The sequence below is a fragment of the Mastomys coucha genome, unplaced genomic scaffold (assembly GCF_008632895.1).
Source record: "Mastomys coucha isolate ucsf_1 unplaced genomic scaffold, UCSF_Mcou_1 pScaffold14, whole genome shotgun sequence".
NCBI classification, from domain to species: Eukaryota; Metazoa; Chordata; class Mammalia; order Rodentia; family Muridae; genus Mastomys; species Mastomys coucha.
The window spans coordinates 41,271,944-41,288,856 of NW_022196896.1; the positions used below are offsets into that span (position 1 = coordinate 41,271,944).

The window sequence follows — 16,913 nt, forward strand, 5'->3', positions numbered from 1 at the left end:
TCTCTCTCTCTCTCTCTCTCTCTCTCTCTCCCTAGGATCTCATTATGTAGCCCTCACTGGCCTATAACTTGCTATGTAGATAAGTCTTACTTACTCACCAAGATCCCCCTGAGTGCTTGGAGTAAAGACGAATTCCAACACTCATGGGGACACCACATCTCCATTGATCTAAATGATCCACAAATCTTAGGCAGCAGAAAGTGCAGGTTTGGATATGAGAGTGGAGAGTACAGGACCCGTCAGCACACACTTAAGACCCATCATGCATTGGGAGCACAGCCCCACACAAAATGTGCATGCTGAGTTCAGTTCCTAAGCAGAGAATAATGAGAAGTGGTGGTGGAGAATTTAATCAAGGTCAACATCAAAATGCTCAACTGCTGAGATGAAGCAGAGAATCACAAAACAAGCAGCCTTGGGTTTTATGTTCAGCCACTGTGTGTTTAACTAGCTGTACACTTGCACACACTTTCAAGGTTTTTATGTTCAGCCACTGCGTGTTTGACTAGCTGTACACTTGCACACACTTTCAAGGTTTTTATGTTCAGCCACTGCGTGTTTGACTAGCTGTACGCTTGCACACACTTTTGAGTATCATTTGTAAGTGTGTGAATATGACTATTATCACTTACCTTTGGATTATTATGCTAAACACAAGAACACTTGTAAGCATTTAGCAGAACATTCACTACAGAGGGAAGGCAGATAAATACCAGCTTCCCTTGCTCTCAGCATGTAAGTCAGACTACCACCATTGCTTTACAGAGGAGGGAATGAGAGGCAGGGAAAACTGCACACTTTCCCTGCGTTCATGCAGAGAGCCCATCTCAGCCTTGTTACTTTCTACCACAGCCTTATAAGAGAAAAGCAAACTCAGTGTTTTCTACTCTAATTCATATCACAGATCACTTCTGGCACCAGTTGCAAGAAGGTTTTCCTACATCTCCAGCAAGACATTGTTCAGCAGCAGATCCCTACTGGAGTCCTCAATACAATTCTATCCCGACACTACCTACCTGCAGAAACCAGCAGGTCCCATAGTTTGAGGGTACAGTCCCAAGAAGTCTCTCCCCAGGCACATAAGTTATGTACTAGCCCTAGAGTAAGTTTTAACTGGACATACTAGCTACAAGTCATGATCCCTGCTAACTCCTCTTTGACTTTGTCTAATGTCCGTGGGCAGCCCACAAAACTTGTTGCATTTACTGCCTTGCTATATAGGATATTACAAAGGATGTAGATAAAGACATACATATGGAGAGACACAGGAGATGGAAATTAGAGCATCCACCTAGGTATACCACCTTCCAGAGACTCAGCTATCTGGAAGCTATCCAAACCACCAGTTTTAATGCAAATATCAATAAAGTCTGGCACAGTTTTTAAAGAACAATTAAATGGAATCCCTATATTCATATGCTTACATATGGAACTTAAAATGTGTAGAACTAGTTGAAAACTCAGTGGTTGAATGTAAAAAATCAAGTAAGGTTTGTTTTAGGACTACCTGCTTCATCTCAGTGATTTAGCAGTACCCTGTTTTTAAGGAAGGCTATATCCAGACTTCAATGGTTTTGATGCTGTTCATATTAAATTCAGATATTACAATCATGTTTCAGGTAATAACTTGCAAAATCACTTCTGGTCATACCAGTTGTTAATATAAATGATAACATTTTGGCTTCAGGTATTAAATTCACAACCTCTAAGTATAAATGTATTCAAATTTCATACCAGACTGACAGACACACCAACAAAATAGTACCTTGACACCTACCTTTGTTCATAGAACAATAAAATGGAGCCCCTGGGAAATGGTATTACCTTATTTGTACATATTTAACTGGAAGGAGGCAGAAACTAGAACAAGCAGAAGAAGCTAAGTCCCCTTGCTAAGAACACACTGTGACAGTTCATGGGCTGACAGTCTGCTATAAGTATAGATTAAAGTCAGAATGGAGGTTGGACCACAGAATAGGTTCCCATGTGACAAAATCAGAATTATTCTCAACAGTTTAGGGAACTTGATGGTTGTCACCTCTCCAAGCCTTGGAAATTTTAATCACAGGCTCCAGATAAAAGTCCATTTATCCTGAGTGTTCTGTTTTCTCGTGGCAAAATGGAGTACCCAGAAGGGGTGGTGCTGACACACAAGCATAACTTTATATTCCATTTTAAGAAGAATTGAGTCAATATTCTGCAAGTTTTCCCCACTCCCAATTATCTAAACCAGATTACTTTTGCTATAAATAATATAATTACGTAAAATCACATTTCACAGAAGATCTGACTAAATCACTTATCTGGAGCCCAGTACAACATCAAGAGGAAAAATAGCATGTTGAGTGCTCTTAGGACAGAATGGGATTTGTGCCTTTTGATACTCATTGTATATCATCTGCATGATCAGCATGCTTTAGATTTTCTCATTTAATTGTTTAAGCCACACAGAAAGAAGCATGTGTAAAAGTGGCATTCTTAAAGGCTGGTCAGGTTTACATTTCTACACGTCTCAAAATCAGACATGACTCATGGTGATTTGTGTTAAACAAGCTTTTAAATTTTGTAGACAGCAAAATTCATTTTCTGGGGGGTGGGGAATTATTTGCCCTTACAGACTTCAGTCACAATCCTGGGTGAGCTAAACATCAGAACATGGAGCAGTGGGCCACATTTTCCAAGTTGTTCTTTCCTTTCAGTGTGCTGGCCACTGAGTTAAAGGGCTTGGATGCCATAGAAATACTTCTTTAAGCCGGGCGGTGGTGGCGCACGCCTTTAATCCCAGCACTTGGGAGGCAGAGGCAGGCGGATTTCTGAGTTCGAGGCCAGCCTGGTCTACAGAGTGAGTTCCAGGACAGCCAAGGCTACACAGAGAAACCCTGTCTCAAAAATACCAAAAAAAAAAAAAAAAAAAAAAAAAAAAAAAAAAAAAAGAAATACTTCTTTAGAGAACACTTCATCCCTGTCAGGCACCAGGACCTACAGGGCCAGTCCCAGTGTTGAGCTTCTTTTATGGTTAAAGAAAAGGGAGTTATGGAAAAATGAAGCATCTTCTCTAGGATTCCTACAGGTAAGAAGTGAAAGTCTGGTCAGGGGGCTCCATGAATGATCATGAGGAGCTTTGATCAGATGCTCAGAGCCCATGAAAGAAGCCAAACCTGCACACTTAACTCAAGCAATGTGGAGGAGACAAGGGTAAGACAGGAGGATCACTGGCCAGATTCAAAGAGAAAAACTCTTTTTCAGATGAATAAGGCAGAAAGTGACAGAGTAGGAATCTCCTGGCCTCTGTACACCGGGATATACATCCCTGCCTCAGCACAAGTAAATGTGCATACATCACACACCTATGCATATACACACACAGTCATACACCATGCTTATACACATATATACACACAAACAAATCCCCCCATCTGTCTTGTAATGCTGAATTGGCACCAATACAAGTAGCTCCCAAGAAATTTCAAATCTTGCCATGCCTCTTAAAGTGACTGTGTATGTGAGTGTGTATGTGAGTGTGTGTGTGTGTGTGTGTGTGTGTATGTGTGTGTGTGTGAGACAGTGCTCTGTTGTTACTGTTGTTTATCTAAATTCTTGTGTCTGCCTTAGGGTCCTGTTGTCACTTGTCCTCCTATGGTGAAACTGTCTACTATAAAGTGGGCTTGAAGAAGGTCACACCAAGTAAGCTACTAGGCACAGTATCAAATAAAAGGTAATTTCTTTTACTTTCTTGTAGTTATTTGAAAACACAGTGCTTTTGAAATGACCTACTTCCTATGCCAGAGCTAAGGTGAAAGAAAGGAACTAATGGTTTAAAGAAACATTTCTAAAGAATAAGTGAAGAAATAAAATGGCCAATTTTTCTTTTTTCTTTCTTTCTTTCTTTATTTATTTATTTATGTATTTTTATTAGATATTTTCTTTATTTACATGTAAATTTCTCCTTTCCCAGTTTCCCCTCCAAAAAACAAAGAAACAAACAAAAACAACAAAAACAAACCCCTGTTGCCTCCCTCCTCCCCATGCATGCCACCCCACCCTCTCCCACTTATTGGCCCTGGCATTCCCCTACACTGGGGCACAGAACTTTCACAGGGCTGAGCTCTTCTCCTCCTATTGATGATCAAATTGTAATCCTCTACTATACAGTTGCTGCCAGAACAATCAGACCCCTCCATGTGCAGTCCTTGGTTGGTGGTTGAGACCTTGGGAGCTCTGAGGGTACTAGTTAGTTCATAGTTGTTCGTCCTAAGGGGCTGCAAACCCCTCAGCTCCATTGGTCCTTTCTCTAACTCCTTCACTGGGGACCCTGTACTCAGATCAATAGATGTCTGTGAGCCTCTTCTATCTCAGTCTCAAGCTAAGATGTAAAGGCCTGGGCTAGTCCTTGTAGTAAAAAGGGAAACATTCTTTTTATAAATGTCTTATCTGAAATTTACAAATAATAATTACAAGGAGGAATAGCAGAGAAAAGGGAAGGGAGGGAGGGAAGGAAGGAGAGAGGAAAGGAGAATGGGAAAGGGAAAGAGAGATCATTTTATGGGTGAACAGAAATTTAGGTGGCTATTGCATGAGTTCAAAAGTGACTCCAAACCTCATATACTATTATAAACACTCACTCACTAGGAATAAAAATATTGACTGGACATAGTTTCCTCTAAAAAAATAAAATCCAAAAAATTTCACTGAATTCTAATCCTCCTGGTGCTGGGGGATATTAGCTATTGTCTGTTAAAAAGAAATTAACAAAATCAACACACATGTTATTTTCCTGGCCTCTTACCATCTCCTAGAGGAAAAAATAAAAACAGCACTGGTGTTAGTGTGTGCACAGGAATTGGTGCCTCCGCTCTACTCCAACATCCACACACTCCCTCCCTTCTCTGCTTTACTTATCCTCATCCTACTTTTTCTATGACTATGTTTAAGGAAATACAATGACATACCTAGCAAATGAACATAGGCCACTTTTTTAATCCACTAATTAATTAATTAATTCACTTTATATCCCAATTGCAATCCCTCTTCTTCATCTCTCCCCAGTCCTACCATTACAAACCCTTTACCCCATTACCTCCTTCCCTTCTCCTCAGAGGAGGGGAAGCCTCCCTTGGGTCACACCCCACCCCCGGACATCTAAACCCAGCAGGACTAAACACTTCCTCTCCCACTGACACCCAGCTAGGCAGTCCAGGTAGGGCAAGGTATCCAATGTCAGGCAGGAGAGTAGGAGAAAGCCACAGCTCCAATTGTTAACCAACCCACATGGAGACCAAGCTCACATGACTGCAAATGCCTAGAGTGCATAGATCCAGCCCCTTCATGTTCTTTGATGGTGGTTCAGTCTCTGTAAGCCCCCATGGGCCCAGGCTAGTTGACTCTATAGCTCTTGCTGTGGTGTCCTTAACCCCTCCAGCTCTTCAACAAGACTCGCCAACCTCTGCCTGATATTTGGCAATGGGTCTCTGCAGCTGTTTCCATCTGCTCTTGGGTGAAGTTCCTCAGGAGATAGTTATGCTATCTACAAGCAGAGTGGAGCATTATTAACAGTGTTAAGAGTTGGTTCTCTCCCATGGAGTAGGTCTCAATTTGAGTCAGTCATTTGTTGGCTACTCTCTTAGTCTCTGCTCTATCACTATCCATGTGCATCTTATAGGCAGGACAAATACTGGATTGAAGGTTTTGTGGGTGGGTTGGTGTCCCCCTCTCTCTACTGGAAGTCCTGCCTGACTATGGAAGGTGACCACTTCAGTCTTTATATCCACCACTGCTATAAATCTCAACTAGGGTCTCTCTCCCCATTAGACTTCCTATACTCTCCCCCATCCCAGGTCTCCATCTAGTCCCAGATGTCAATTTCCATTCTTATTCAAAACATCTCCCATCTCTTCTCTCCCAAAACCTGATCTTCATACCTTTTTGTCTCCTCACTGCTTTTCCCACCCAGTTCTCTCTCTGTTTTGTTTCTGAGTGAGAGTCACCAAATAGACTAACCAGATATCTGCATGTACAAGAATGTATCATCTTGCACAAAACTCAAGTCCAAGTAGAACAATGACTTCAACATAAAACTGTATACACTAAAGATAATAGAAGAGAAAGTTAATTCATTGACACAGGAGTTAATTCCTGAAATGAACACCAATAGCTCAGGCACTGAGATCACCAATTAATAAATAGGACTTCATGAAACTGAAGAGCTTTAGTGAGGCTAAGGGCACTGTTAATAGGAAACAATAGCAGTGTACAAAATGGGAAAAGATCTTCACCAACACTACATCTGACAGGGGGCTAATATCCAAAATATATAATGAACTAAAGAAATTAAACACCAACAAACCAAGTGACCTAAATAAAAATAGGGTACAGAGCTAAACAAAGATTTCTCAGAGGAATCTCAAATGGTCAGGAAGCACCTAAAGAAATGTTCAGTATCCTTAGCCATGAGGGAAATGAAAGTCAAACTGACTCTGACATTCCATCTTATACCTGTCAAATGGTTAAGGTAAGGATCCTGTGCCACAGAACTCTATACCCAAATACTCTAGGAGAGAGCTAGTCTCCCAGGAGTACTAACAAGCCTGTGAGCACAGGTAAGACCACCACTTCTGCTCAGAGTGACCTGCTTAGAGCCCTCAGTCGCAGGATCCTTCTGGATTCCATCTGTGCCAATAGCTGATCCTGTGCCACAGAGATCCACACCCAAATTCCTCCAGGAACAAAGTGGTCTCTCAGGAGTACTGACACTCAGACTTGCAGGAGGGACAAGCCACAGTCAGAGACAGCAATAACAGCTAACACCAGAGATAACCAGATGGTGAGAGGCAAGAGCAAGAACATAAGCAACAGAAACCACAGCTACATCACAGTTCTCCTACCACAGCAAGTCTTGGATACCCCAACATACCAGAAAAGCAAGACTCTGAGTTAAAAACACATCTCATGATAATGAAAGAGGATTGTAAGAAGGAAATAAATAACTCTTTTAAAGAAATACAGGAGAACACAGGTTAACAGATAGAAGCCTTTAAAGAGGAAACACAAAATTCTCTTAAAGAATTACAGGAAAACACAACCAAATAGGTGAAGGGATTGAACAAAACAATCCAGGATCTACAAACAGAAATAGAAACAAAGAAGAAATCACAAAGGGAGAGAACCCTGGAGTTAGAAAACCTAGGAAAGAGATCAGGAGTCAACAGAATACAAGAGATAGAAGAAAGAATCTCAGGTACAGAAGATATGATAGAAAAGATTGACACAACAGTCAAAGAAAATGCAAAAAGCAAAAAGTTTCCAACCCAAAACATCCAGGAAATCCAGGACATAAGAGAAGACCAAACTTAAGGATATTAGGTGTAGAAGAGAGTGAAGATTCCCAACTTAAAGGGCCAGTAAATATCTTCAAAAAATTATAGAGGAAAACTTCCCTAACCAAAAGAAAGAGATGCTCATAAATGTACAAGAAGTCTACAGAACTCCAAATAGATTGGACCAGAAAAGAAATTCCTGCTGTCACATAATAGTCAAAATACTAAATGCACTAAACAAGGAAAGAATATTAAAAGCAGTAGGGGAAAAAAGTCAAGTAGCATATAAAGGCATACCTATCAGAATACATCACACTTCTCATCAGAGACTATGAAAGCTAAAAGATTCTGAGCAGATGTCATACAGACACTAAGAGAACACAAATGCCAGCCCAGGCTACCATACCCAGCAAAACTCTCAATTATCATGGATGGAGAAACCAAGATATTCCATGACAAAACAAAATTTACACAATATCTTTCCACAGATCTAGCCCTACAAAGGATAGTAGATGGAAAACATCAACGTAAGGAGGAAACTGACACCCTAGAAGAAGCAAGAAAGCAATCCTCAACAAACCCAAAAGAAGACAGCCACACAAACATAAAAATAACATCAAAAATTACAGGAAGAATTTGTACTCAGAAACTCAGACCTGTGGGCTTTCTCTGTCACACGCATCTGTTGTTGTGAACACATGGGCAGGGAGCTACCTAGACTGAGGCTATGTGAGTGTCAAGGCCCCACAGGGCACCATCTTCCTGTGTTTTGTTCAATCTTAAAGTGAAAGTGGTTTAACAAAGAAGAAAGAACTTCTACAAAAGTTAGATCCACACTTAACATGAAGACTAGTTGATTTTAGTGGCAGCCAAGGAGAGTGTAATCTCCTTTGTGTTCTGCTGAAGTGGCTATAACTGGGTGTTGAGTGTAGGCTTTGTTACATGATGTTCTGTCTGAATTCCATGGTGTCTTTGGGCTTTTGGAATGAAGCACTGAGGGACTGAAAACATAATGAGGACCTCAACACTGCTTATTTTGAGAAAAACTCTTCTTCCATTGCATATAATAGCTAGAGCAATTCAAAAGGAAATGAGAGGCAGAGAAACAGATGAAAATAGATGATTGATATGAGAAAGATAGGTGATAATTAGCTGGGCAGTGGTGGCACATGCCTTTATTCCCAGAACTTGAGAGCCAGAGAGGCAGAGGCAGAGGCAGAGGCAGAGGCAGAGGCAGAGGCAGAGGCAGAGGCAGAGGCAGAGGCAGAGGCAGAGGCAGAGGCAGAGGCAGAGGCAGAGGCAGAGAGGCAGAGGCAGAGACAGGCAGCATTCTGAGTTTGAGGCCATCTGGTCTACAGAGTGAGTTCCAGGACAACCAGGGCTAAACAGAGAAACCCTGTATCATAAAAAACAAAAACACAAAAACAAAAAAAAAGAACAAAATGACATTCTCACTACTCAGATAAGTACCTGAACATTCATTCAATCTTATACAGAAGCCTCCGTCAAAACTATCTCCATAGAGATCAGTAAACCCAGAGGAATAGGAGGCAAAAAGTATATCCGAGCCAGAGATTACAATAAGTTAATAAGACCTTATAAATCAAATCAGTGGTTCTCAACTTTTCTAGTGCCATGACCCTTTAGTATAATTTTTCATGTTATAGTGACCCCAACCATAAAATTATTTTTGCTATTAGTGCATAACTGTAATTTTGATACTATTATGATTGTAATGTAAATATTTTATATCTAGAATATCCAATATGTGACCACTGTGAAAGGGTCATTCTTCCCACAAAGGAGTACTTAACCACAGGGTGAGAACCACTGCTCTAAAACAACATGATCAAAACTCACATGAATCCACAGAGACTGGAGAGAAGCATGCAGGAGGCCTATGAGTGTCCTGTGTGTGTGTGTGTGTGTGTGTGTGTGTGTGTGTGTGTGTGTGTGTGTGTACCTCACAGATTCCAAGTGTGCAAATGAGTCTTTGAATCTTGTGCCATCCCTTATGTTCCCTTATGTTCTTTTCTCTCTATTCTTTGTCCTGTCCAGCTTTAATCATAATAGTTTTTTGCTTTCTCTTACTACATTTTATTTTGTCATATATTATTATTATTCCTTAGAAGCTTGTTTTCTGAGAGACAAAAAGAGAGTGGATTCAGATATGAGGAGACTTGGGGAGGAACTCTGAGTAACAGAACATGGGAGAATCATAATTAGGATATGTTGTGTGAGAAATTTTCTGTTTTTAATAAAAAGGAAAAGCATAATAAAACCTACATTAGCCAAAATGAGCAGTGCTCAACCCCACACCATTGCCTGCCTCCCAAAAGTCCCACTCCAAACCTGCTCACAGGAGGTCTGCTCAAATCCCTGTTCCCTCCCTCCTCCCCCTGCTCACCAACCTACCCTCTCCTGCTTACTGGCCTTGGCATTCCCCTATACTGGGGCATAGAACCTTCACAGGATCAAGGGCCTCTCCTCCCATTGATGACCTACTTGGCCATCCTCTGCTATACATATGCTGCTGGAGCCATCAGTCCCACCATGTGTACTCTTTGGTTGGTGCTCTCCCTGGGTGCTCTGAGGGTACTAGGTAGTTCACATTGTTGTTCTTCCTAAGGGGCTGCAAGCCCTTCAGCTCCTTGGGTCCTTTCTCTAGCTCCTTCATTGGGGACTCTGTACTCAGTCCAATGGATAGCTATGAGTCTTTACTTCTGTATTAGTCAGGTTCTGTCAGAGCCTCTCAGGAGACAGCTATATTAGGCTCCTGTTAGCCAGCACTTGCTGGCATCCACAATAGTGTCTGGATTTGATGACTGAATATGGGAAGGATTCCCAGGTAGATCAGTCTCTGGACTGTCCTTCATTTAGTCTCTGCTCCATTGAGTTTCTTGTGGTTTGTGGATTGTACTTTGTGTATTCTGATCTTCTGGGCTAATATCCACTTATCAGAGAGTGCATACCATGTGTGTTCTTTTGTGATTGGGTTACCTCACTCAGGATGATATTATCCAGATCCATCCATTTCCCTAAGAATTTGAAGAGAAGTTTTAAGCCATGAAATGATATTTGAGGAAGTAGATATATTTTAATATAGGATTTAAATATTTTACAAAGAAGGCAGGGACAAGAGGATAGTGAATGTGAAGCCAAACTGGATTACATTAGTAAATCAAACTACATAATATATCATGTATTGAAACATGGCATGCCACCTGTTACTGCTTCAGCTGTCAGTTAGACAGAAATACAGAATTGTTGCTGTTCAGCAGCAACGTTAAAAGGGGTAGGGTACCTGGAATATGGAGTTAGAAAGAAATAGGAGGAGATAAAAAGAGATAGGAGGAGGCAGGCTGGCCATACTATACCTTACCCACGTGGGAGGATAAAAAGTTAGACAACACGAGCTGTGGTCACTCAGTCATCTTCACTTTAATGCTGATCCTTTGTTCCCAACACGTAGAATAAGTGAGGCAAAACCCCTCCCCCAAGTATGTCAGTAATAAAGACCCAGTCAGCATTCTCTTAGTCTCTATAGCAGGTGGGACTACTGATGTGACAGGAGCCTGTAACGAGGTGTGGCAAATAGCCAGAGGTGGGCAGAGAGGTGTGGTTAAGAGAAGCAGGCAGGGTCTGAAGAACCAGCCCTCAGTCAGGAGGGTTACACAGAATCACCTGGGAAGGAAGAGGAAACCTCAACTGAAAAAATGTCTCCATCACAGTGCGCTGTTTCTATGTCTGTATTTGTTTTTGTTTATTTTATTTTATTTTTATTTTTATTGGAGGGGAACCTGGGAAAGGAGATATTATATGACATGTAAATAAAGAAAATATCTAATAATAAAAAAAGAAAAAATATAAGGACCAATTATCCCATCCCCAACATCAGTTAATTTGACCAAAATGACTTCTTGTAGAATAGTTAAGGGAGGTCTTAGACCCACATCTTTCTCCACCTACTTACTGGAAATCTTTTCCTTTATTTATTTCTTTTCCTTTCTGGGTTTCCTGATTACAGCCCTAGAGAGGAATGTGAATCTTTTAGTACAGACTAAGTAATGAATCAGACCACATTTGTTAATAGCATCACCCACTCAGGGCGAAGAAAACAAGTCAAGAAAGAGAGAATTTTGACCAAATCAAAAAAGATTACTTATTGTCAACAACTAAAGAGAAAGGCAGTCAGAAACACAAGGTGACTGTCCTGCCCCTGGAACTACAGTTATAATCTGAGACCCCAATTCGCTGCTGCATCAATCAACGTAGTTATTTTGCTATCTTTTTTATTTCAGCAATTGTTTTGCTAGCTCCAGTCAGGAGATCATCAGTTCAGCCTGCAAAGACAAGGCATGGTAATCAATTCCTTTTGAGTGAAAAACAAAGGCCAAGGTACAGTAAGCTACCCCTGAAAAATTCCAAGGATACAGTCATGAAAAGCTTTTGTGGGTGACCAGGAGAGAGGGTAAAATAAAAGAAAGCACATTTCCTCATGAATACAATACAGTTTGAGTCAATTTCAAAGGGTTAGAAAAGCTCAATAATGATCTCTGAAGTAGTTAAAATCTTGTCAATGTTAGGCAAGAGTGTTTTGATGGGAAAGTCAATTGTTTATTGCCTTTACAAAATGGATGCACAAAACCAGAGGCATGTGCATTCTTGTCTTCATTTAAAGGGAACTTGATGTACTTTCCATACCCTTATTGATCTTTTCCCACACAGCCCGTTGCTGCTCTCTCCTGAGCCTATGCTAAGCACCAGTCTACTCTGTCTTCCTATGACATCACCTTTTTGTTACCTCACAAAGTGAGATCCTCCAATGCTGGTCTCCACAGAGGAATGATATCATGCAATGCTGGTCTATCCTGTCTGTGTTTTTACCCTGAGTGCGATGATCTCCTGTTCTATCCATGTTGGTGCAAATGATACAATTATGTTACTTTTGGTTACATAGTTTCCACTGTGTGTTTTTACCATGTTTTTTCCTACCCATTCAGCACTTGACTACACTTAGCTGTAATACGTTCAGTATGTCAAAAGGCTAGAAAAAAATGGATTTGAAGTTTTAAACCATGAAATGATATTTGAGGGAGCAGATATATTTTAATATAGGATTTAAATATTTTACAAGGGAGGCAGGGGCAAGAGGATGGTGAATGTGAAGCCAAACTGGATTACATTAATACATCAAAGTACATAATGTATCCATGTATTGAAACATGGCATGGCACCTGTTACTGCCTCACCTGTCAGTTAGACAGAAATACAGAATCACCTGGGAAGGAAGAGGAAACCTCAACTGAAAAATGTCTCCATCACAGTGCACCGTTGCCATGTCTGGGAAGTGTTTTCTCATTTTCTATGTAGAAGGGCACAGGCTACTCTGAGTGGTGCCATTCCTGGATAGATGGGCCTGGATAACATAATCAAGCTAACTGAGCAAACCAAGGGAAAGCACTTTCCCTCAGTGGCTTCTGTCCCAGGTTCCTGCCTTACAGTTCCTGTGCTGCCTTTTCTCCATGATAAACCTAGAGCATAAGATGAAAATAAGCCCTTTCCTCCTCCAAGTTGGCTCTGGGAATACAATGTTTATTGGTGCAACAAAAAAGTAAAGTAGAGCAGGACACCATCAAGATGTACAGTTTTTTAATTTGTTAAATAAACTTGAATTAAGCAACAAGGCAAACCTGACTCAGGTTGTTACCAGACACAATGGTCCATAGTGATAAACTTAGCAAAGGGTAAGTGTTTGGAAGGAAAGCCCATTTGTTTCCAGATTTGAGCTTCCATCTTTCCAACTTTGTTGGACAGAAACAATATCAAGCTCTCATGATTCTAAGTGTCATAAATGACAGGCAGGCATGTGAATGAGCCATAGAAGGGAACATGAGTGTTGTGTTAGAAGCGTGGTATTGCAGCATTTTCTCTGTCCAATCACATTAGGGCAGGGACAGGTCTGTGATTGAATAGGAACAGAGAGGTAGAGCTAGAGTGGGAGGAGGATAAAGGTCAGAGAGCAGGAGGAGGAGGATCATCATGGAGTCAGAGGATGATGAGGAGTCAGACCCCACATGGTTATACAACCAAGTAAAGGTTTTTACAAAATAGATTAATTAGATTGGAATATTGTCCTTATTATTTGGTTCTGAAATTATTGTATTGGTGTCTTATAAATTGTGATCTTATTATTTATTACATAAACCTGATTGGATATTAAGGCCTTAAGAATCACGCATTACCTACCAGGTCCTAGGCACTAACTGGATGAATGATTGTGGGGGTGTGTAAAGCATTGCATGTGAGTGAGATGTTGCTGCTAGCTGGGAGAAAATAGCAGGAGCCTGCTGGGACATGGTGATATGGGACGGTATTGGCTCAAGAGCGTGGCTCAGTGGGAAAGGGACTTTGAGGGGTGGATTCATTTTTTAAATATTCCTGCAACAGCATGGCTCACATCCGGACAGACCACACAAGGACAAAACATTCCACATGAGGTTTATTGTAGGAGAAAAGGGCAAAGGTGGCAGCAAAGAAGAAGGCAGGGGGTGGGAGGGGAGGGAGAAAGGTCTTCCTTTTATTTGGATAGTGACATAGCCGTTTTTCAGGTAAAGGTGGGAGGTGAGCCAAGTGGATTCTGGGAATGTGGTGTCAGTTGCCTTGACAGGAACAGATGTGTGGGATCCTGTCACCCATGTGTGATGCCACTGGGTTTGGAGATGATCTGCAGCACTGATACTCTAATGCCAACATACCTCCCAAAAAGGAGGGAATGGGGGCATCATGTCTCTTAAGCTGCTTCCTGCTGTCTAGGGGTGTCGCTGATGTTCACCATCAGGGACCACTTGGTAAATGTTTGTGTCAGGTTCCTCTGTGGACAACAGCTGATAATCCTATAACAGGAACTGATTAATAGTTTGGTTAGAATTTTTTTATTTGTCATTGAAAAAATGTAGAAACAAGATTAACAAGGCAGGGGGGAAAATAATAACACCAGGAGGATGATTAGAAGAGCTGTTATGAAAGGGAGTTCATAGGAGTTTCAAAATCCCCAGAACTGGAGGTCTTACATTCCCTGAAATTCTGTATGTCTGACTGTAGCTCCTGGATTTTATTTCTCACAGTCCTAGATTGGTTGACATAGAAACAGCATTCTTCCTGGAGGAACAGGCAATGTGAAAATGCCAGGGGATGTCTAGGGCATTAGACAGAATTTCAAAAATCTTCAAAGTAAATTCAAGACCATTGTCTGACTGGAGAAAGGCTGGGACACCAGATCGGGGGATGATCTCTTGGAGGAGGAGGAGATCAGAGACTGTCTGAATCCTTTTATTAGTGGTGGGAAATACCTCCACCTACCCAGAGAAGGTGTCCACCAAGACCAGGAGGTAAGGTACTTGGCACATTTGACAGTGGGCATGTACCTAAAGACAAGTTGCCAGTCAGTTCCAGGAAGGGAACCTCTAGCCTGATGGGTAGGAAAGGGGGTGCTATGATACCTCAAGTTGGAGTCTGACATTTTGTAAGAAGCAGTGATAGATTAAAAGAAACTTAAGTCCTCAAGAGAAGGCTATAGGTGGGTCTTAACAAAAGAAAACAACACTCGGCTGTTAGAATGAAAGAGTTGGTGAAGATAGGACAGAGTTTGGCAAGTGTCAGGGGGTGACAGTGGGGATGTGGGTTGCAGTGTAAGGATGTCCTGAGGAGAGAAAGATGAGTCTAGGCCCCTAAAGGCCGCAGGTCTAGCTGCCTCATCAGCTCGGTTGTTTCCCTTGGAGACAATAAAGTTTGGTAGGATCTGCAGTGGACAATTGAAACTGTCCCGCAGTTTCACGAACTTGGGTTCCCTCGGGTGAAGGACTAAAGGACCTGAAATATAGGGTTTGAGAACAAGAGAAAACACAAAGCCAAGTTGCGCCCCAATCAAGGTTTCATATCTTTCCTCAGAATGTCCAGAATATATATAGTACATGAGAACACAATCTAGGTTACAATGATATTTGCATGAAATAAACACTGCGGAAGGAGTCAGGAGCCAAGGTCCCCAGCAGCTCCGATGTCTGCGGATGTCTTCAGACAGTGGGCGTTGTCTATCTCAGTGTGAACTTCCCGGGCGGGCAGCTTTCTTCAGAGACACTCTGACAGTCGATCTGACAGTCTGCAGAGAGCATTGTCTTAACTACCCAGGTAGCAGCCTCAAGAAACCGAAGGCTGAGCTGAAGAGGGGAGGTAACAGACAATCCCAATAGCTGTGGGGAGAAGAGAGGTCTTTAGCATAGCCATAATTTGGTTTGCATTAGTTACTGATCCTCCCTTTGTGGTAAGTAACCTGAGCTTCATCCAGATAGTGGTGTGGGACAGGAGGATATGAAAAGCATATTTGGAATCTGTATAGATATTGAGGGATTGTCCCTGTGCCAGCTGAAAGACATGGGAAAGGGCTATTATTTCAGCCTGTTGATTGGCAGTGTGAGCAGGAAGGGCCTGTGCCTCTACCACTTTGGTGTCTGACACTATGGCATAGCCAGCTTGTCTGGCCCCTTCATATAGAAAGGAACTTTGACCTGTATAACAGGTATAGATGGCTTGAGGCAGTGTACTCTCCCGTATGTGGGAAGGATAGTTCCTCTAAAGTTTCAGTGCAGGAGTGAAATAGGGAATAGTTAGTATGAGGTTGAGGAAGAAGATTGGAAACACTGAGGCAGGCATGATTGGAAGATGAGTAAGGAGTCTTCTATTAGAACTACCTGAAGAGAAAGAACCCTGGAGGGAGTCTGTATGCCTTTGTAAGTTAGGAGCTGTGACAGGTTAGGAGAAGAGAGGACAGTTATAGGCTGTGGGGAGTGGTGAAGCTGGAGAGGCATTCGCCATGGCAAGATGGCGCCTACTTCCGCTGTTAACTCCCAGTAAACAACTGTTTGCGCATGTGCGTAGAGTGAAAAGTCACAGCCCATTCTGGGGCATTACGTAGGGTAATGAGCGAACAGCCAATCATGGGCAGACACGCAACACGCCTCACTGTGGTGTATATAAGCAGTGCGGATTATTGGCTCGACCCTTTTTTCCCTATGGATGGAGACAATAAACGTTGCTGCAGAAGGAACCTAGTGTCCGCGTGTCTTCTTGCTGGTGAGACGATTGTGCGGGCTACAGCTGGTGCTGAAAAACCCGGGACACCGGGAGAACCTTACAACAGCTGGTAGGTTTCAGAACTGCCGGACAGGGTAGACTCTGAGAGGCTTGATTTTAATTCCTCCGACCCTTTCTCAGGGTCAGAAAGTGCGGCCAAAGCCACGGTAATCGTGCTAATGGCGCTTGTTATACATTCTTGCCTGGAGGATGAGAAATGCCCTGCCTCTGTGGCATCGGGGGCACTTGAGGAGTTACAAGATAGCATGTCAGAAACAGAGGGGAGAGTAAAAGCTAGCCAGAATAAAGGGGAGAGAGAAGATGAGAGAATGGAGGCTAGCCAGGAGAAAAGGGAGAAGAAAAAGGATATACCCAAGAGTATAGGCCCTTCCGCTCGACATGCGGAAGCGAGAGATAAGGGAAAGGACACCCTGGGAGAGAAAAGTAGAGAAAGAGATGGAGCTTCGA

General features: G+C 42.1%; 1 long non-coding RNA gene across 2 annotated transcripts in view; it reads left to right on the top strand.

The window, feature by feature from the left end:
* LOC116088174 overlaps positions 1-11,713 on the top strand; it is a 28,318-nt gene extending 16,605 nt beyond the window's left edge. For both annotated transcript variants that reach the window (XR_004117802.1, XR_004117801.1), the window contains exons 4-5: positions 3,613-3,715; positions 11,615-11,713. This is a non-coding gene — a long non-coding RNA (uncharacterized LOC116088174). The remainder of the gene's footprint in view (positions 1-3,612; positions 3,716-11,614) is intronic.
* Positions 11,714-16,913: the final 5,200 nt, after the last annotated feature.